This window comes from Peromyscus californicus, unplaced genomic scaffold (assembly GCF_007827085.1).
Source record: "Peromyscus californicus insignis strain IS unplaced genomic scaffold, ASM782708v3 Scaffold_13__1_contigs__length_99412109, whole genome shotgun sequence".
NCBI classification, from domain to species: Eukaryota; Metazoa; Chordata; class Mammalia; order Rodentia; family Cricetidae; genus Peromyscus; species Peromyscus californicus.
The window spans coordinates 1,847,394-1,868,565 of NW_026294424.1; the positions used below are offsets into that span (position 1 = coordinate 1,847,394).

The 21,172-nt window shown below is 52.6% G+C and overlaps 1 protein-coding gene across 1 annotated transcript in view; it reads right to left on the reverse strand.

Moving 5' to 3' along the window:
- Ppp2r2c (protein phosphatase 2 regulatory subunit Bgamma) overlaps positions 1-21,172 on the reverse strand; it is a 95,048-nt gene that overhangs the window by 61,067 nt on the left and 12,809 nt on the right.

Below are 21,172 nucleotides of genomic sequence, written 5' to 3' on the forward strand. Positions count from 1 at the left end.
ATTTGATTCTTAGTGTCTTTAAAATAATTCACTGGGAGGGGACAGGGGTACTTGGGAGTGTGTTGATAGCCCCCCTAGAGTATACCAGAGCAGCCCCAGATTCCTTGGGCAGTGCCAATTCAGCAGATACATGGCAGGGCCTGAGCAGAGGACCATCCATAGTGGTCTCCTTTGGGTCAGCAGACTCAGCTGTGGGTCACACCCTAGGACAGATAATGACGTGACCCTGCCTGGAATGGGCTGTCAGAGCCTGGATGGGGGAGATCTTTAAGTATACAAAAGGGCCAGCCAGGTGGGCCAAGCGGCACCAGGAAGTATGGGAGCCACTCACCTGGGGACACCGAGAAAGTTCTACTCCAGTGATAGCCTTAAACCAAGGGAAGGCCAAACAAGAGTCAGAGGCTCGGTGACTCCTTATGTGACGCTCCCATCCCCAAATACTGGGGAAAACTGGTCCCCAGAGTCTTCCCTCCACATGAAGAAAGAAAGACTCAGAGCCAGATGTCCCTCTGGGTTTTGCTGACCCTTAGAAAAGGCAGCCTGGCCCCAAGCAGGCTGGGACAATAGTGGCCCGCTGCCAGCTCACTCCGAGCTTATGGGTTGACATGCCTACTTAGAGAAATCAAGCCAACTCTGGGAGCTGCTAGCTCCTGCTTTCCACAAATAATGATTTTACAGATAAGTGATCTTGCGTGCTCCCGAATAAAGCACAGCGGAGGAGGAGGGGTGGGGAGGCTTCCCATGGCCCCGAGGTGCTCTGATGTTTACTCACTTTAAGAAGCAAGGCCTTGGGGGAATGGACTTGGGGGTCAGATGACAGAGGTGCCTGTTTGTGTGTCTGAAGGACCTGGCTTGGGCATGAAGCCCGGAAGAAGACAGTTGACAAGCGCAGGATACCATGGTCAGGGGCAAAATTCTAAACTTCATCACCCACTGGTCTCCAGAATATCTATATCTCCCTGCCCTGCTGATCACATTACCAACCACAGACCCACTCTCCCACTGGCTCATATGGAAAACAGCAAGCACACAGGAGCTCAAGAGAGCCGAGTGTAAACGCCTGCTAGCCTGAGAGTAAAGTACTAGATGGAGTGTCAGGAGCTAGGGCCAGAAGTCCAGAGAGCCCGGGGCTAGATACTCAACCACCTGGTGAACTGGGATTCGGCCACACTCCCACCCGCACCCCTGAGGGGCTGAGCTAGAGGCTGGGGAGAGATACATGGAGAATCTGGAACCTGTGTCCGAGGCAGGCTGGAGATCTTGAAGAACAGGTATTCTGCTGGAGCCCCAGGGCCCTAAGACAAGGACCAGAGTGCGAGTGATTAATAAGGAAAGTGCCCAGAGAAGCCCAGGGTGAGGATGCTCCATAGGAATAGTGTGTCCTGCTCTGGAAGAGATCTCCATGGACAACTGGTTCTCACCCAGGCCAAGGCAAGACAGGAGCCTCTGCTCTTCTGCACCAGCCGCTGTCCAGGGGCTGGGCAAGGCTGGTATGAAGCCACCAACCCTCCCAGCTCCCTGCAGGCTGAGTAAAGTAGCTCCAGGGCTCTGGTATCATAGAGTCCAGGGTCAGGTGGAGAGCCCCACGGCCCTTGGGCTGGACCCAGCATTTCAGAACAGAGAATGTTCCAGATGGGGAGAAGTAGTAATACAGTATGTGGCTCCCCCTGGATCTGTCAGCCCCAGGAGATCTGGGACAGAGCTCAAGCATTAAACATATGACAATTCACACTCCTGTGAGAAACAAAGACCATAAATAGCCTTGCGTCAATTTAGGTCGGTCTCTCTGCCAAACATGCTCAGCAGAGCCCACGGCTGTCAGAGCCTTTCTGTTTTCCTGTCTCCCTAGAGATGGCATGGAGATGCAGAAGGCTGTAGGCCTGGGCACCTTTGACATTTCCCTATGTGATATTGATGAGTGCTCCAAGTGGTTCTCACACGGTGTGGCTCTTTGCTTCTCCAGCCTCCCTGCTCATGGCAACAGGGGTGACAGAGACCATGCTGGCCAGTGTATGGATGGCCCCACTCCATGACACCCAGACAAGGTGAACTGGGCTGCTCTCAGCATCACCTCACCTTGTGCCTTTGCTCGATGACACAACCTGCTTTGTCTGTAATGACTCCAAGGTTCTGGGGACCCAAACCCAAAAGTGTGTTCCATAGGCTCTGACAGGATTCTATCGGACTTCCCCTCCTGTCCTTATGCCTGCCGGCAACCGCAAAAGCACACCCAGGGCACAGCGGTCTGAAGAGGAGGTCACAGTCCTGCCTTCACCCCATGACCCTGCAAGGCCAACTTCTGCAAAGCATCCTGGTCACGTGACTGGTGGATGGGGGATGCGATCAGCACTAAGTGAAGGTCGGGTTGAATCACCCAGTTTTCTGAAGCTGCCCATGTCTTGCAGCACTCAGGGGAAAAACTCACAACAAAGGGCATCCCTTACAGCTCCCTTTTTTACAGCCCCTTCCATCCAGCAGCTTTTCTTCCCCTCAAGATTAAACTCTCTAATTACTGCCCCATCTCCTTATTGAAAATTAAACAGGTTTTTTTTGTTTGTTTGTTTTGTTTTTGTGGGGGTTTTTTTGGTTTGGTTTTTTTTTTTTTGGTTTTTTTTTTTTTTTTTTTTTTTTTTGGTTTTTTCGAGACAGGGTTTCTCTGTGTAGCTTTGCGCCTGTCCTGGAACTTTACTCTGTAGCCCAGGCTGGCCTCGAACTCACAGAGATCCGCCTGCCTCTGCCTCCCGAGTGCTGGGATTAAAGGCGTGTGCCACCACCGCCCGGCTTTGGTTTTTTTTTTTTTTTTTTTTTTGGTTTTTCGAGACAGGGTTTCTCTGTGTAGCTTTGCGCCTTTCCTGGAACTCGCTTTGGAGATCAGGCTGGCCTCGAACTCACAGAGATCCGCCTGGCTCTGCCTCCCGAGTGCTGGGATTAAAGGCGTGCGCCACCACCGCCCGGCTTTGTTTTTTTTTTTAAAAATAAACTGCGCTTTTGTCCCTGTAGGTGAAATATGGTGCAGGCTTCCAGGGCTCTAAGCCAACCTTAGTGGAGCCTTGGCCCTCAGGCCAATCGCTTGCAAACTCAGGGAAAGCCAGTGGTCTCTGGTTAGAGACAGACCTGCACCTGGTTTATTTTCTGTGGCTTCTATTTGTATGCTTATTTCCCTTCATTGGAAAGGGCCAGGTGTGAAGAAAACAGAAGGTGACTAATATGTACACGATGTACAGCTTGGCTCTTGGCTGACTAGGAGTAAAGAGTGATGGCAAAGGCGCAGACAGAAGCTTGTTATGAGTGCAGGTGGGTCAAAGAACCTCCCGACATGCAGGGCAGATTCCATGTAGACAAAGAACTCTCTCCTTCTGGGACTGCGTGCGCACAGCTCCAGGGATGTGGAAAGAGCCCAAGAAATGCCACATGTTGCTATTTTGCTTTGCCCGTTTCTAGAAAGGCCAGAATGCAGTAACCAGGCCGTTTCTCCCTGCGAGATGCAGGCCCAAGAGGCAGTTTTAAGGAACTGCAAAAGCCGCCCGGAGAAACGGGCTTCGCCTGACCTGCGGGCGCTGCTCTGCTAAGATCAGCAGAAATGACTCATCACTCCACTCCGAGGCCCATGAAGATAAAGAGTTAGCGCTATCATCAACGCAGGGTGCGCGCACAAGTAGAACTGATTGGCTTCGCAGCTGGTGGCAGGCCCTGATTCGTGGTGCTACATTCGGATGGTGGTGATTTTATTTCCTAATGCTCTAAATGAGCCACAGATTAAACAGAAAAATTAGACGTCTAATGTCAGCATGGCTCAAAAGCTCATTTTCATCCCAAGGAGGTGAGACAGAGGACCGTGCCTCTGATGTTCTTCTGATGTAGAGAAGAGGATTTAGGCTGGTGGGGACTTCAGTCACCAGCTTGGGGCTAGGACCCCAGGCATATCCATTCCCATATCTGGGATGGTTCATGTGTTCCATTGTCCTCCAGCCTCTGGGACCCCTCAATTCATCCTTCTCTTCACCCCTATATCTGGAGAGATCTTCCTAACCTGGAAATGTGACATTATATTCTGGTTGGTGTTATTTTGATTTTCCAAAATAGACTCTCTGATATCCCAGCCTGGCCAAGGATGACCTTGAACTTCTTATCCTCCTGCCTCCACCTGCCGAGTGCTGGGATTACAGATGTGCTCCTCTATGCCTAGTATACACAGTGCTGAGGGTCTATTCAGGGATCCATGCATGGCAGGCAAGCACTCGACCACTGGGCTAACTGTCCAGTCCCAAGCAGAGAGTGCACCCTCAAGGATGGAGTCCAAAAGCCTGAGGGGGATTTCCTGGAATCCTGGCTAGCCAGATTCATGCTCACAGCCCCATCTCAGCTTGCACTTAAACCACCTTGTAGTTGGTTTTTTTGTTTTGTTTTGTTTTGTTTTGTTTTCACTCTTTAGGGACCCGACACCCAGCTCCAAAATACACGGAAACTTTTTCTTACTTATGAATGTCCAGCCTTAGCTTGGCTTGTTTCTGGCCAGCTTTTCTAACTTAAATTATCCCAATTCTCTTCAACTACGTTTTGCCTCTGGTCTTTTTACCTTTTTTATTCTATATGTGTTCCTCTCCTTCTTACTCCATGGCTGGCTGGGTGGCTGGTCCCTGGCATCCTCCCCTCCTTCCTGTCTCACTCCTGGTTCTTCTCTAGAGCCTATTCTTATCCTCTCTGCCTGCCAGCCCCGCCTATCCCTCTCCTGCCTAGCTATTGGCCATTCAGCTCTTGATTAGACCAATCAGGTGTTTGAGGCAGGCACAGTAACACAGCTTCACAGAGTTAAACAAATGCAACGTCAAAGAATACAACACATCTTTGCATCACTAAATAAATATTCCTCAGCATAAATGAATGTAACACATCTTAAAATAATATTCCACAACACTACACCTTGCCTTTGGGAACTTCAGCACACCACTCATGCCCTCCCCCCTCCCCCCATCCCATTCCTGTGTGGAAGAATCACCACCCTCTGTTGCCCAGCTCAAGGCCAGTTCCCAGGAAGCATCCCAGTGCTCCCCTCCTCTCCCTGCCTCCCAGCTCTGCCACTGCACCAAGGCATGGCCTACCTTCCCCACCATCGCCTTGTCTACTGGAGCTACCTCCCCACAACAGTTAGATCAAGTTTGCTCAGGAGAAAGTTAATCTCCTGTGCAACAGGGTGGGAGGCAACTGGCCCAAGGTCTCAGTCCTCAGAAATGGATGAATGTCACCATCAGGCTGAGTTTACAAGAACAGGCTTGCTGTTAAAGCTTGGTCCCTCTTGCTAAGTCACTCTCTCAAGCACTTTTGCCTTCAACTATGAGATGGGATAGCACACAAGTCCTGTCCAGACATTGCCTCTCAATCCCAGATTTTCCAGCCTCCCAAACTATGAGAAAATAAATCCTGCCTTCTCGTTATTTTCCAGCCCAAGTTACTGTTAAAACATCCATAAGGATATTCTATAGACTATCCATATGGACCTGTGTATCTCTGGAGCTCACAAAACAAGATACAGAGCAAGACAGGTGATTAGATGTTCCACGGGGCCTCATCCAGGGAGCCGTCCGAAGAGGGCGTTTATCTTTAGGGCATTACAATCTGAGCATCCCAGCAAGTCTGCACCCTGTCCCAGGACATGGAAGACAAAGTAAGTGAAAACCCAAATGTTCCTAATTGCTGACAATTTGCAGGGTGGTGGTGGGCTCAGCAGAGGGTCACTCAGGGAGACAACAGCTTCCCAACCACGACAGTTCAGGATCTCTCAGCAGTGGGGCAGACTGGACAGAGCATGCTGGCTCTGTAACCTTGTGGGGAGACCAAACACCCAGGTGATGCTGTCCTAGGGCTAGATAATGCTGATGCCCAGGCTGGGGCCTCACTCTCCTGAGCCTGTACCCAAGTGTCCCTATTCCTAGACCTGGCCTATCTCTCCCAGTGTCTGGGTTGGACTCGCCTACAGCAGACTGAAAAACCAGAAGAGCTGTGGAGAAGTGGAACCAAAGCAAGAAGACAGCCAAGCAGAGTAAGAGCAACAAGTCCCAGGAAGAATAACCTGGGTTCGCTCTGTGGGAGCATCTCAGAGCAACCTAGCCAGGAGTCTGGGACCTGGGGGGGTGTATTCACACTGTTTCTGGCAGCCAACCAGAGGATATGAACTCCCAGGATTCATAGCTGTCGAGTACACAGGCAGCATGGGCTCCAGCAGCCCAAGGTCAGACTCCTGCAGGGTGACTGGTACAGGCTCTGGAAGAGAAAGCAGCAATGGGACCCAAGGGGATCCACACAGTGGCTAATGACACTAGCTACAGCCGTGACCTATTTCTTCTTCCCTCTGAGCCCTTCCTTACACTGCAACCAGAGACATTCTCCCCTAGCCCCCGGCTCTTGCTCCTCAGCTCAAAGCCCTGGCAGACTGCACCCCTTCCACCCCCTGATCTCCGCTGCAGGGATCTGCACCCCTCTGCCCCCTGATCTCCACTGCAGGGATCTGCACCCCTCTGCCTGCTCTGATCTCCGCTGCAGGGATCTGCACCCCTCTGCCTGCTCTGATCTCCGCTGCAGGGATCTGCACCCCTTTCCACCCCCTGATCTCCGCTGCAGGGATCTGCACCCCTCTGCCTGCTCTGATCTCCGCTGCAGGGATCTGCACCCTTTCCACCCCCTGATCTCCGCTGCAGGGATCTGCACCCCTCTGCCTGCCCTGAGCCCACACCACTCCAGCGGTGCCTGCAGCCTCACCGATTCATGTCCACACTTGCTCCCTTGCCTCCCTTCACCTCTGCTCAAGCCGTTACCCTCCCCGGTGCGTTGCTCATGGGACCCCATCACCTTTTGCTCAGCATACCCAGGACTCTGCAGTTACCTGTGTCTAGCCCTCCACTCTGCACCCCACGCCTCTCTCTTTGCTCCCTCATTACTGTCCCAGTGAGGCTCAAAGGCGATTTTTAGAAATGGGCAGAACTGTGGAAAGGGAGGGGCTGGAGACAGCTGTGCCCAGGCAAGGCCTCACTCCAACTCACTTGAATGACTTGAATGTCGTCTGGGCAGGAACTACCCAGCCTCCATCCGAAACACACTCACAGCTCCTTCTGGCACTGCTGGCATCAGAAATAAATGCCTTGGGGCTGCAGAGATGGTTCTGTGGTTAAGAGCACTGGCGGCTCTTCCAGAGGACCCGGGTTCAATTCCCAGCACCCACACAGCAGCTCACAACTGTCTGTAACTCCGGTTCTAGGGGATTCAATATCCTCATATAGACACACCTGCAGGCAAAACACCAATGTACACACACACAAAAAAAAAAATAAATTTTAAAAAAGAAATAAATGCCTGGTGCCTGGCAGCTCTTGGCCTACCAAAGCTACCTTCCTGCCTGTGCACCTCCCATAGGCTACGAGGGAAGCAGTTATATCGGGGAGACTAGAACACACCCAGTTCGAGCCAGAGTCTGGAGGAGAAGGGAGAACAGGACAGGATAACAGAGGACAGAAAAGACAGGGAAGGAGAAAAGCAGGCAGGGGAGAAGGGGGGCAGGAGGCAGGTGAGCCAAAGTGACCAGCCTGCCGTGGTCACATTGTCCCTCATACCATCGGCCACGCCTGCCACATTCTGACGTGACTCGGAGACTACCAATAGCTTGGGGACCCTGCACTTCAAGGAAGCCACCAAACTATGTCCAACATGCCACCTCCTGCACGTTTCCAGCACATGGCCTATACTCCAGCCATCTGCCCCCAGCAGAAGGCCTCCCACCCACAGGCTGCAGATGGCCCTCCTGCCTGGGGCTGGGAGGCGTCATCATGCCTACCCTAAGCAAAGCACACACCTGGCTTCCAAAGAGCCTATTTGAAAATGGCAGAACCCTGTGAAAAGGGGAAGGTGTCTGCCCTCAGGCAACTGCTCCAGCTCTGGGGCCACCAATCCATGACCACAGAGAGCCATGGGCTAGTCAGCCCAGCTTAGTCCCGATGGTTTCAGGCCTTACTGTGTACCACAAAGCATGGCCTATTAGGCTGGATAGAGGAGACAGTGATGATCATGATTCACGATTGTGGAGGCTACCAAGGCACCGAGAAAATGACTCCCATGTTTTTCATGTGAATTAATCCCATTACTCTCCCAGCACGCCTAGCATGTAAGCACAGTTCTACCACCCTCATCCTACAGGGAAAGAAAGTGGGCACAGAGAAGTTGGGCGACTTTACTGTGGCCACAAGGCTGGAAGAGGTGTGGGGCTTGGAGTGAAAGTGTCCTGACTCCAGAGCCTTTGTGCTTCCTAGCTCAGTATGGAGCAGTTGAAGCTTCCAGAAGGCTATGCTCTGAGCAGGGGTCTAGAGGAGCCACACAGGAGAGATGCCATGCCTGTGGTCTCCCATCACAGCTGAGGAGATCCAGGCTCTGAAAGCTCACAACCTGCTCATGACTCACAGTGGACTTAAACCCTGCTCCCCACCCCTCAGTATCCTAGAAAGCAGGGCCCCATAGAGAACCCAGTTTCTAACTTCCAGAAGCCTCTTCCTTCCTCCCTCCCCCTGCTCTCTTCTTACCCCCCCCCTTTTTCTCTTTCTCTCCCCTCTCCCTGCCCTCTCTTTCTCTTCTCACACTCCTGTACCCTCCATCACAAGGCTCTCACCCCTTCCCGGCAGTCTGCCTCTTCCCTGATGTTGAGTCGACTGCTCCCTTTCCCCAATGTTATCCGGAGAGGTTTTCTAATTTTTTTTTTTAAGAGCCAAAGGGTGCTTTAGGACACACACAGGACTGTGCAGACCCAGCCTTCCTGTCTGTCTGACCCTAATAAAGCAGGGCACAGTCTAGACTTCCAGACAAGGCCCAAAGACACACTGGAACTGGGGTCACAGCCCTCAGCTGGAACCTCGGGAGCCCAGGAAGTCAGAAAGCCCTGGGTTCAAATGCCGCCTCTGCCACCTCCTAGCTATGTGACCTTCACCTGCCCATGAACCACTGTAGGCCTTCCGTTCCTGCCCTGTTTAAGTACGGGCTGTGATGAAGCTCTAGAAGATGCTGGGTGTTTGGCAAATGTCTTCCCTCCCCACCCTGCCCCCAGGAGTCCTAAGAGACCATCTGGTCCAAGGGCTGCAAACAGATGGCTCTTGGTGCAGCTGACTGGGCCGCTTCACTCAGCCCACGCAGCCAGGAGGCAGCAAGCACGGGGACTCACCCTGGTCACGCACTCACTGCTTGCAGCCCTCTGCCAACGCCAGTGTCTGGGACCCCAGGCTGGTCCAAAAACCCCATTAGGAAAGTGAGCAGGTCCCCAAGCCAGAGGCAATCTCCGCAGGACAGTGAGGCCCATGGCAGGGGGGCAGGGTCTGAGGGAAGAGACCCTTCCACCCGTGCAGTCACATCTTACCGAGTCTCCCCACAAACACCCGAGCGTTTGACTCCATCCGTTACAAAAGCCAAAAGACTGACACTTAAGGAGGTCACGTGGCTTCCCCAGCACTCTCAGGAGTCCTGCACAGGCCCAGATGTTAGGTTTCTGAGGTTTGGGGGAATGATCAACACCCCCCTTTCCTGTACCCTGCCATGCCCAGGACAAGACTTTTGCATTTCAAAGCTGCAAAGACAACCTCGGTTTCTTCATTTCTTTACACTGTAGGAAGCTGTGCGTGAGAGGAAGGCAGAGCTCTCCCCTCTCCCAGCACACACACCTTGCACATGTCTTGCCTGCCTTCCATGGTGTACACAGATTCGCTGTAACTACCCTGGTAGGTGGGAAGCATGCCGTAAACAATGAAACAGTCCTCACAGGTCACTTCTGGGGACATCCTCCCATCCACTGCTCAGTACATCCCAAGCCTCTCTCTACACCTCTCTGGGGTGACGCCTGAACATCTCACTGCAATAGCTAAGAATGTTCCAGAGAGTTGTAAGACAGGACCTGCCAGAAGCACTTGTATACGTGTATTAGCAACCATGCACCAAATTCCGTCAACTGGAAACACTACAAGGGAGGTCATTAACTAAGATGGCGTGTCAAAGCCCACTACCTGCGAATCAAACCCTCAGAATGGCGAGACCTATGAGAGCAATGGCCCATCTTCCACACAGGCACCACTTCATAAACAGACTGATGATTGCTGGAAAGTCCAAGGCTTAACACCAGCTCTCAACAACCTCATTCCACGAGACAGGGGCTCTGTGTCTGCCTTTTACCCCCCAGGCCCCAGAACCAGAGGCAGGAGGATTTCTGGACCCTATCGCTGTATGGCCTCAACCTATGGGCATTGTCTCCTAGTTTAGACTCCTGCACTAGCCCCTCTCTAAGGACCCCAAGGACTAGTGTCTCATGTGCTTCTGGGCTCTGGTTCAAGTCCTCGTTCTGCTGGCTGAGCGCCACCAGGCACATCACTGAACCTCTCTGTGCTTTGCCAGTAACAAAGGTATGTATCCTTAGAGCAACATTGAAGTCTAAAGCCAAGCACCCAGAACAGTACCTAGCCCTTGGGAACCATCTAGAACGTATCAGTTAAAATCTCAAGCCACCAGAACTTCTCAGAAGCATTTCCCCAGCTTCCTCACCACCCCCTACACACAGTTCCCTCATGGTTTCCCAACACCAAGTATCACGGGCCTTGGAAGTCCTCCTCTTCTTTCTCAGCTCCCAGCCCCACCCCAATGTGGCCCAGCAGCTAGGCCACAGTCGGGGTGGGGCAGTGAATCCTCGAAGACCTTGGGGTGAAGCCAAGCCCTGGGATCAGCCTTTTTCTAGGCATAAGCCAAGATCACAGCACCTCTCTAGACCTCATTCCCCTCAGTTTTAGAAAGAACAACATCATCCCGCCTACCCACTCCCAACACACCCTGCAGAAGCAGCAAAGACACCCAGAGCCCTGAAGTCTACTGCTCCTGAAGGGATGAAAGGATCCCACTAGGCTCCATCCAGAGGGCACTTCCCTGCATTTCTAATTCCTGGGTGGCTTCCCTGCCTCCTGGACTTCACCTGCCACTGCCCACCCAGGGCTAGGGAAAAACAGACAGCAACAATGCAGCTACCTCTCTGCTGCTGAGCTGATCCATACCAGCCGGGCAGGGCAGACACCGAAGCACCCATTCATCAGAAGGGAGAAGTGAGGCTTGCAGAAGTTCTGCAGCACTTTCCTGGGGCAAAGCATTGTGTGAGCTCGGAACTACCTCTCTGCTGATAGAGGGGGGAAGGGGGATGGTGAAAGAGAGCAAGGGCTTCTGGGAATTATGTAGTCCATGGTGGAGAAAAGATTCTGAGAGGAACCAAGTCTCAAAATACAGACTTCCAGGAAGGACACTGGAAGCCTCCAATAGCCCCAGTCCAAGCCCGGCTGAAGAAAGAGGAGATTGGCAGGTGGAGCCCAACTTGGGGATTCCTGGGGAGCCTTGGGAGCCTTAGAGAGGGTACAAGGCAGAGAGCACCCTCTCTCAGGCCTCTGCAGACCCCACTGTCAAAGTAGGTCCCTGGTCCCTGGTCCCTCGCACACTCTGGTTGGACAGGCTGCCACTGCAACCAACTCCCTATCTGTGGCTGAGAGGAGCCGCCCACTCTCCGTTTCCATGGGGATCCCCTTGAAATAACCCCGAAGCAGCGGCTGCTATTCTTCCCCGCAGAGGAAGAGCTTGGAGAAATGGAATGGAAGGAGGCAGCACTCATTGGCACCCAGGACACCAGAAACTGAGGCCCTGGATCCAGTCTCAGATACTTGAGTCCCATCACTACTGGGCTCCCAAAGAGCCCTATTGGGGGCGTGGCATCAGGCCTCAGGGAGACCTAACGTTATTCCTCCCCATCTATGGAAGACTGTTTCCTTAGCAATTTAATGGAAAAGAAGAACTTGGCAATCACACCGTGGAACCCCATCCTTCTCTGGGAGAGGGCTCCATGAGGCCCAGCAAGGCCTATTTGCAGGGCCACAGCCAAGATCTCCTCCCGAGGAGCAGTAAAACCTTGACAAGTCTCTGAGAGTCTCAGGCTCTACCTAGCATCAGGCCCAGTAACTCAACTGCTAAACACCTGCAGCTCAGAGTCGCAGGCTCCTCCCTGGTGGGAGGGGCAGAGGTGCAGCTGCCTAGATGTCCTGTGTGCACAAGAGCCACAGGCACTCAGCTACACCTTCTGGAAAGGGGCCTGAGAAAGGCCTGGCTTCTCCTCTTTCTCCTTCCTTCCTTTCTTTCTTTCTTTCTTTCCTTCCTTCCTTCCTTCCTTCCTTCCTTCTTTCTTTTTCTTTCTTTCTTTCTTTTTCTTTCTTTCTTTCTTTCTCTCTTTCTTTCCTTCTTTTAAAAAAAAAATTCTCGCCGGGCGGTGGTGGCGCACGCCTTTAATCCCAGCACTCGGGAGGCAGAGCCAGGCGGATCTCTGTGAGTTCGAGGCCAGCCTGGTCTCCAAAGCGAGTTCCAGGAAAGGCGCAAAGCTACACAGAGAAACCCTGTCTCAAAAAACCAAAAAAAAAAAAAAGTTAAAAAAAAAAATTCTCAACTCTATAGCCCAGGGTAACCTGGAACTCATGCCAATACCCCTGCTTCAGCCTCCCTGAGTGCTGGGACTACAGACATGAGCCAGCCTGCCTAGCTTTCTATACATTCTTAAGGCCTTCCCAGGTCTACCAGACTAGTGAGGAAGAAAATCATGGTCATTATAGAAAAACGGAAAATATTTATTGAGGTTTTGTACAAAGCCCTCCCATCCATTTCCTGGGAAGTACCTCCCCACACCCATTATTAGGGTACAAAAGTCACTTACTGAACAACATTAAGGTACTGAGAGGTCACAGGAACTGGGCCCGGCCATAGCCCAAGTGTCCTGACATTAGTCCACTAAACAGGCTGCTCTGGGCCCTGCCCACCCTGCCAAAGGCCAGCCATACCTACTGAGCTCAGGCTGGGCTCTCAGACAGACCCTGGTGAGAAGCCTCTCACATCAGCCTCCTTCCCTTCCCTCCAGGCCCAGAGCCTACTTGTTCTCCCCGACTGGATGGGGTCCAGGCACACAGTTCTCACATCCTGGACACAACATGATACTCTAGGGACTCCAGCAGCAAATTCCCGGGCCAAGGATCAGAACCGCCATCTTCCAAGACTCTTCCATCTCTTCTTGAGTGTCCTATCCCCACAACTGAGCAAAGGAACCACAGCCAGTGGCCTTCACCCCAAGGAACTGGGTGCAGAAGGGCACCGGTGTGGATCAGGGCAAAGTCCTGCATAGTTCTGGTCAGCACTACTCAGGATCTTACCCTGCTGAACTCCATCAGTGGGTAATCGGCAGGGGCCCCAGCCCCACATGAGAACCTAGCTGTCCAGAGACCTGGACCAAGATGCACTTCAGTCCCACCTAATCCTGTGCCAGATGAACACATGACTTTCGCTCAGTGTGCACTGGGCTGCCATGAGACACCAAGAGCACATTTAGCACAGGTATGCTGAAAAAAAAAAAAAAGCAGGCGATTTTCAACAGGTCTCTAGGTCCCATACACAGGTCCCTGGCAATACACAGGCTGCAGCCCAACCCTCTCCCACCCTCTGCCCTGAGAATTCTAGAAAGTAGCTCCCCACAGGGCCAGAATGTTCTCTAGAAGCCAAACCTGGTGAGGGTAAGGTTTCCCAAACCTGGCCAGGTGTGCGTGGGGGTTAGGCTCCCAGAGGAAGCTGTGACTCGTTAGGGCAAGAGAGAATGAAGAGAGCCCTGCCCACAACCTCAAGACTCAGGGAATTCCCTGCAAGGCTTCCCCTCAACTCTCCACGAGCCAGACTCGTGTTCCCAGGATCCCCCTAATTCTCTTTTATTCAGTCGTCTGTCCTAGATAGCTTTGGGGACTGCGGCTTCCAGCAGGAACAAAATTAGCACTGGGAGCTGCTGGGTGTGGTAGGAACCCCATCTGTGGAGCTGTCAATCAGGGTGAGCGGCTCAGAGCCCTACCACTAGGACCATGGGCTGTGCGGCCCTGAGCTCTTATCTTTTGGGTGGAATAGGAACACCAATAGCGGATGTCAATGGGATCAGGACTAGACACATCTCATCTGGCCAGCATCCAAAACCAATTCTCACGGACACACAGACACTGGCTTGCTCCCCTGTTCTCAGCACTTCCATTTGTAACCCAGACACAGGGTCCTGCTCCACTTGGCACTAAATGTCTACCTCGTTCTTCATCTGGGTCACAAAGACACAAAGTTGTGGCTCGGCCTCGCTGTCACAACTAGCCAAGGGCCAGAAGGAAGTGCCAGATGATACGCTCAGCAGGTCAACTTGGGGGATTCTGGCTTTCCATGGCCTGCCAAGCAAATCATAGAGGGGGAGAGACCCTGAAAAAGCCTGTGAGTGACCAGACGCAACCCTCACACAAGGAGGCCACCTACAGCCTCGGGTGCAAAGCCCGTTGTGTCTGAGTTCAAGTTCAGGCCAATGCATTTCTGAGCTGGGGACTCCCTCCCTTCCATTTCTGTCCCTTGGAAATGACAGTTCTGCACTTGGCGGTGGCAGCATCCTCAATCCGGACCCTTGCCAGCCTCCCTCCATGACGCCAGGCTCCTCACTTACCCCAATCCTTTGTCCCTCCGCTCATCCAGAAGGCACTGTGACTGGGACTCTCTTGGAACCTGTCTCCAAGAGCTTTCTTCTTTAACTCCAGAAGGCCTGGATTCATCCCTCTAGGAAACCCTCCCTGACCTGGACTGCCCACCACCCAGGCAAATGAGATGCCTCCTCTGGGCAGCTTGGCCTGTGGGAGCCTCCTTCCACTGAACGTGTGCTGACCACTCGAGTACCCAGCCAGTCTGTTTGGGGACATCTCAGGACACAGACCTTGTCACATCTGTTACCACAGTCCTCCTCCCTTCAAATCTCTTGCACCCCGTACCCTGGGGACCATGGGGACAAACCCGTGTCTGCCCAGGAACCACTGACCCTCAGAGATCTCAGACACTGCTCACCCCTAGACAACCACAGTCCCAGATAATGTCACCTTTTTGGTGGGGACCAACTCCAAGGGACACTCTGCCACTGTGCACAGATTCCCTTCTGTGGCTTGCATTTTGCTCCGCCCCCCTCTGTCACAGTGGGGGCAGGCAGCAGGCAGGGCCTCCTTGGCCTCCCTGAGCCGTCTGGAGGAGGCGGAGGTGATAAATCCAGCCAGGCCTGGCTGATATGGAAGGTGCTGGCCTGCAGATAGGTTTTTATAGCCCCCTGCTTACAAAGACAACACATAATTAATCCTCAGCCTCCCGGGATGAGGTGGCCAGGGGGACAAAGGAAAGTGTGGGTTGGGTCAGCCCCTCCCTTCACCCGCAGTGCTCTGGAGGGCTGTGCTGGATTGTTTGGGACGCTATGGATGCCATCTTGACGACACGGGTTCCTGCCTGAGTTTGACACCTCCCCTGAGGAGGAGGTGAGATGTGTGTATTAGGGCAGATGAACTACTGACTGGAGTCCATGCTTTTGAGGGTAGCTGCCCACACTGGGGACACTCTGCTGCCCCTGACCCTCTGCACAGCTTCACTCCCCACAGCTACACCCTGGCTGGCTGCAGAGGGAGGCAGGTGGGACTTTTTCCTTCACATGCTGCAGAGCATGGACGGACTAAGTGTGATCCCTCTGCCATGGTCCCACTGCCTACTGCAATGACCAGCATGGGCAAAGAATTTTCTCAGTATTGGCATACATGATCTCTGTATGACCTCAGAGTGACCCAAAAAGGACATATTAGTCACTGACTTAGACCCAAAGATGACATGGGAGGGGGCCTCGACAGGTCACATGTGCACTGAGGAAGGGGAGCCCCAGGGTGGCCTGAGCCCCTCCCAGATGCACAGACACAAACATCAGGAACCAGTCTGGGTGGAGGGGCAAGTGGAGGGCCTGGTGTTAGCTATCAGGAACCAGCCCCACCCAAGCCTGTCCTAGCTTCCCCTCGTGGCTTGGAGAGACCGTGGCAGGTCCACAGGGCAGAGAATGGCCCCTGCGGCTCCTTGGAAGGAGCTTCACGCACCATAACAGGGTCAGGACCACAAGGGCTGGAGTGGTTTCCAATAAACCTGCTTCTAAAAACACTAAGGAAACTCGCTGCTGGAAAGGTCAGTGTGTCCTTTCTGGCACCAGATGAGCTGGGCAGAAAGGCCAGCCTGGCTCACCTGTCCCCATTCTGCATTCTCCCCACAAGGGGGCCTGGCAAGAAGGCCTGCCCAGCCTCACCTTGACAACTATTGTCTGAGGGTCACCAAACGCGCAGTGGAAGGAGAGGACAAGGACCGGAGCTTTGTGTCTTCGAAACACCCCCAGGACAAAGGCTGCCGCCTGTCAATTCTGCCCTCTAAAGAAAGCCTCCACTCACCTGCCCTGTTCTGCATTTTTAATGAGTAAGGATGCTGTCGGTATCCTTGAACTGGGATGGGGAGGGAAAGACACGTACTTCTGCCTGGGCACGAAGATGAATGTGCTCTGCTCAGGAACCTGCCCAAGGTCAGACAGGGCTCAGCACCACCCAGGCCATTTGCGGGCAGACTGCACACACCAAGAGGCTTTAGCAGCATCGCTGGCCCTGCCTGTGCGTCCTTGCTCTTGCACACAAGCTGGCCTCTACCCCATGACTCAAGTCTAAGTCGCCTTCAACCAGCGCTAGCCTGCGACTTGCACCAGGTAAATGACAGGGACACACGTGATTTCTGAGAAAGTCAGGGAAGGCCCTGTGGCCTTGACCCTGGAAAGCCAGCTACCACCTAAGGTATCCAACTGCCCTAAAGCTACATGCTAGAGATGGGAACCTGGCCTTCCAGACACCATCATCATCATCCTCACCACCACCACCGTGTGACTACCCGCCCACCATTTACAGAGAGGCACAGCAGGTACCCTTCAGAGAGAAGACTGACAGCCTCACTTTGCCGAACCCCAGACTATCAGAACCAGGAGGCGGAAGGAAGTGGTTGCTGCCTGCCTCACTAAATGACATCACCTGTCACACAGCCCTAATAGCTACAGCTCTCGAAGAGAGACAGGCATGTGCAGCAAAGCCTGGGTGTCATAGGGCCACCCCCATAGCTCCCAGAGGGCTTACAAAGTTCTGCCTGGACCACAGGCATGGCCTTCTGCAGCAGAGATTGAGATACAGGGACATCCTTGGTTACTCTTACTCTTAACTAATTTTCTATGAAGACAAACTAGCTGTGCTATCTATGGACAGGCAAGTTACATCGCAATTCACCAAGGGCTCAGCCCCAGCCCTACCTCAGAAGACCCCACCTAGTGAAAGTGAGCATGGCCATGGCCCCCATATGGCATCGACGGTTGATCCTTTGGATAAAGCAGAGGGGCAGGTAGGCAGCGGGCTCTGCAGATAACTCCTGCAGTAGTGGTTAAAGGGCAGCCTCTGAAACACACCCAGAACAAAAGCTTGTGGCCAGCGAAGTTTAGTGTGGCAGGCAACATGATGTCCAATTTTATTCAAGCCCTTAAGAAGAACACCCAACAGTTTTAACAAGACTCAACACTCCTAGAGTGGCAACATTAAGAGAGCCTGAGATGCAGGCCAACAGACCTTCCCATAATGCTCAGCATATCCCACAAGCTCAGCATATCTTAATCTAAAACAACAAAAGCAGGATAGTGGGCGTCCACAGCAGGGAAGAGAGAGGCTCTCTCCGTCAGCGACAGTTCATCTTGTCAAACTGATGGGACTTAGAATCACCATGGAAACATTCCTGGATGTAGCTGTGTTTCCAGAGAGGTCTAGCAGATCAAGGAAGCCCCACCCTGAATGTGGGTGGCACCATTCCATGAGCTGGGGTCCTGGACCCCAGTAAAGAAGAAAAGGTGAGCTGAGCACCAGCATCCTCCTCTCTCTGCTTCCTGACTTTAAATGCGATGTGACCAGCTGCCTCACTGGACACCTCTAATGGTAAGCCCGGATAAGCCCTTCCTTGGGTTCCTTTATCAGATACTTTGTCACACCCTCCTCTGCAGCATCCACACTCCCCAGCCTGGGGCCTCCTGTTGGGCAAAGACCAGGCTGGGCAGCTCAGCCTTCCTTCTCCCACAGACTGGGACAGCTCTCCGTGCCATGCCCCTTCCACCACAGCTTAGGGCACCTCCCTGGGACTTGCTGGCCTTTTGCAAGAAGCGCCCATCCCCTCCCTCCAGAGTCTACCACAACTGCCCAGAACCTCCAAGGCTGACAAGCAATGGCTCCACAACACAGGACACACCAGCCGACCCTGACCATTGTGCCTCACACACAATGTCCCTCTGGCCTGGAGACCTGACATCCCCACTTCCCTTCCGCGGTGCCAGACAACTGCTTCAAGGCCATCTCAAAGCCTGAGGACCTCTGATTACCTGGTTCCAGGCTACAGCTGGGCCCACTGCACCCCCATCATACTGGACCAGGACCATGTGCTTCATCTCTGTCTTCAAGGGTTCTGTGGAACAGTACTGTGTAATATTCCTTCCTTTGTACACTCCCCCTACATACCTACCACAGGCACCATTCGTGTGATGAGTTCATGTGCAACTACTGAATGTATAATTATCTCTACTTGATGGAATATTATATAGCCAATAAAACAGTTTACTATGAGCACATAATAACAGGGGCATGTTTGCAGTGTGTTTAATATTTTAAAAGAAACAAACTGTATGTTATAATCTGAGGGGGGGGCTTAAAAGGAAATACACAAAAAGCATACAATGTTTTTAGTGGGGGTAAAATCAAGGATATTATGTCTACCCCCCCCCATACACACACCTTTTTCTACTTTCTGCACCTTCAAGCCTTTCTGTAGTAAGGTAGAATACAGAGAAGTTCAATTAAAACCTTCCCGCTGGAGCACCTTCCCAGCCACCACCATGCCCAGCCTGACAGTGTGGGGCCCAGGATGATGGACTGTGCTTTCATGGTTTCCATAAAGTGCCTAACCTCTCCTCGGGGCGATGAAATATTCATGGAGTTTTTACCATCTTCCTGGTGGAGAGCTGGCACAGACAGGAATGGCTGCCGCTCAGTTCACTCCACCGAGGCCATTCCCCACCAGATGGGCCCAAAGCACACAGGCCGGCAGGGGATGTGCCCACAAGAACATCAAGAAGGGACAGCAGAGTCCCTGTCAGAGCCGGGCTGTGGGCCACATCGGCTCACAGCGAGGAGGTCGGATGCCTGACCCTCTTCCACTGCAGCCTTGGGCGAGGACAGAAGTCACTGCCTTCCTGCGTGGTGTAAACCACCACCAAGGCCCCTCCCTGGAAGGGCAGTGGTTGCGGCTCTGACACCAGTGTTCTCCCTGCACACAGCAATGTGAGGAAAGTTCCAGCGGTGGTCCAGGCTAACTCAGCTCAAAGTCATTTCAGCAATCAAGGAGGCAGTTTACAATCGCCCTGTGACCTTTAAACAAGACATTACAAGCTCTCTTCCCTGTTATAAATGCACAGGGACATTAATAAGTAAGCTGCTATTTATTAAGGACACTGTAATTGGGGGCAGACGGAGTGGAGGCCCAGAAAGGTCTGTGTAACCCAGGCTGGCCTTGTGCTCATAGCAATCCTCCTGCCTCAGTCTCTAGAGTACTGAAATAACAGGTGTGGGCCATCAGCTTAGTTTCTTTTCCTGTTCTTAAGATAAAAGGCCCTGACAAAATGCAGCTTGAGGGTTTATTTCAGTTCACAGCTAAAGGGTGCACGTCAAAGCAGTAAGAACTCCAGGTTACATCACAGACACGCCCAAGAATCAGAAGTAATGAATGCTCCCTAGTGCTGGCTCCATCTTATACAGTCCAGGACGCCCTGCTCAGGAACGGCCCCACAGCTAAGAGGATCTTCCGACAACAGTCACACAATCATGATAATCTCCCACAGGCATGCCGAGAGGCCCTCCTCTCAGGTGGTTCTAGACTCTGTCAGGCTAACAACACCAACTACTATCCCAGCCCCTATGCGTGGCTCAGGACACTAGAATTGAAAACACTGGGAATTTTGAGAAGTCAAGCGTTTCCTTCCTTTTGCTAACAGTGGTCCAAGTCACACTGGCTTCTGCTTGCTGGAGTCCAGGCAGTTGAACCTGAGGGAAAGACCTTCCATGCCTGGGGGACCCCCTTTCAAAATCTAGAGCAATGGGAGGTTCCACCCTTGGCTTTCCACTTCATGGGGGCACCTGCAAGAAGTTACTAAAGCTGGTTGGGGTAGGGCCTGGAATGCTCAAAGCCCTGGATTTAAGAGTTCCTTCAACACAGTGTTTCCTCAGCCTCACTTCCTTGGGAGTAGCTCCACCCTTGGGGCATACTATCTTCCTTTTTTACAGCCCTGAGTTCTCTTCATGAAGTCCTAGCTGAAGATGACCCTCTTCAAAGCCTTAGCAGTCCACGCCTCGGACTTGTATAGTTTGCATTCATAAAGTTCCACTGACAGCACTCTCTCTCCAGGGCTCACACAGAAGGGAAGCATTCTACCACAGAGCCTCCCTCCCAGCCCAGTGCCTCTCTCTTTATGTCCCTGCTGAATACAACTTCATCGGCTGATTCCTGTTCTGAATTATCCTTATTTGTAAGGCGCTAAGTGGGGTTGTCACAGGGGAGCGCTTCAGTCCACTCAGGCTGGCTATAACAAAATGCCACCGCCTGGGTGGCATTTATTCCTCACAGGTCTGGGGTCTGGAAGGTCAAGGCCCAGGCCAGTTCTCCATCTGGTGAAGGCTTCTTCTGGATTCCCAGCATCGCTTCACTGTGTTCTCAAGTCAAGGTGCAGAGGAGCTCTCTGGGGGAATGAACCCACTTAATTCCCAGGAGAGACCACCCGAGTGATTGAAACACCTCCCAAAGGCTCTTGCACTGAGGTTTGGACTTAACGTGAACTTGCTGAGGACACAAACATTTCACATGGAGCCAGAGAAGTGCCACAATGGCCCAATAAGTTGTCTGTGCCTGAGGTGACAGATGCATGTGGACCATCAACATAGACTAAAGGAAGGGACTTGGTCATGTATCATAGTGTATGTCTAGGCCCCGGGGAGCCCTCCAAAGCTGGTGTTCTCTGGGATGGTTCAGTTCCTACACTGCTGAGAAAGATCTGAACTGTGTCATCCAGGGCTGTGGTATGTAAGCCATATATATATATATATATATATATATATATATATATATATATACACCCTCACTTACCAAAACTTCAAAGTATAAATGGACAACTGCTTGT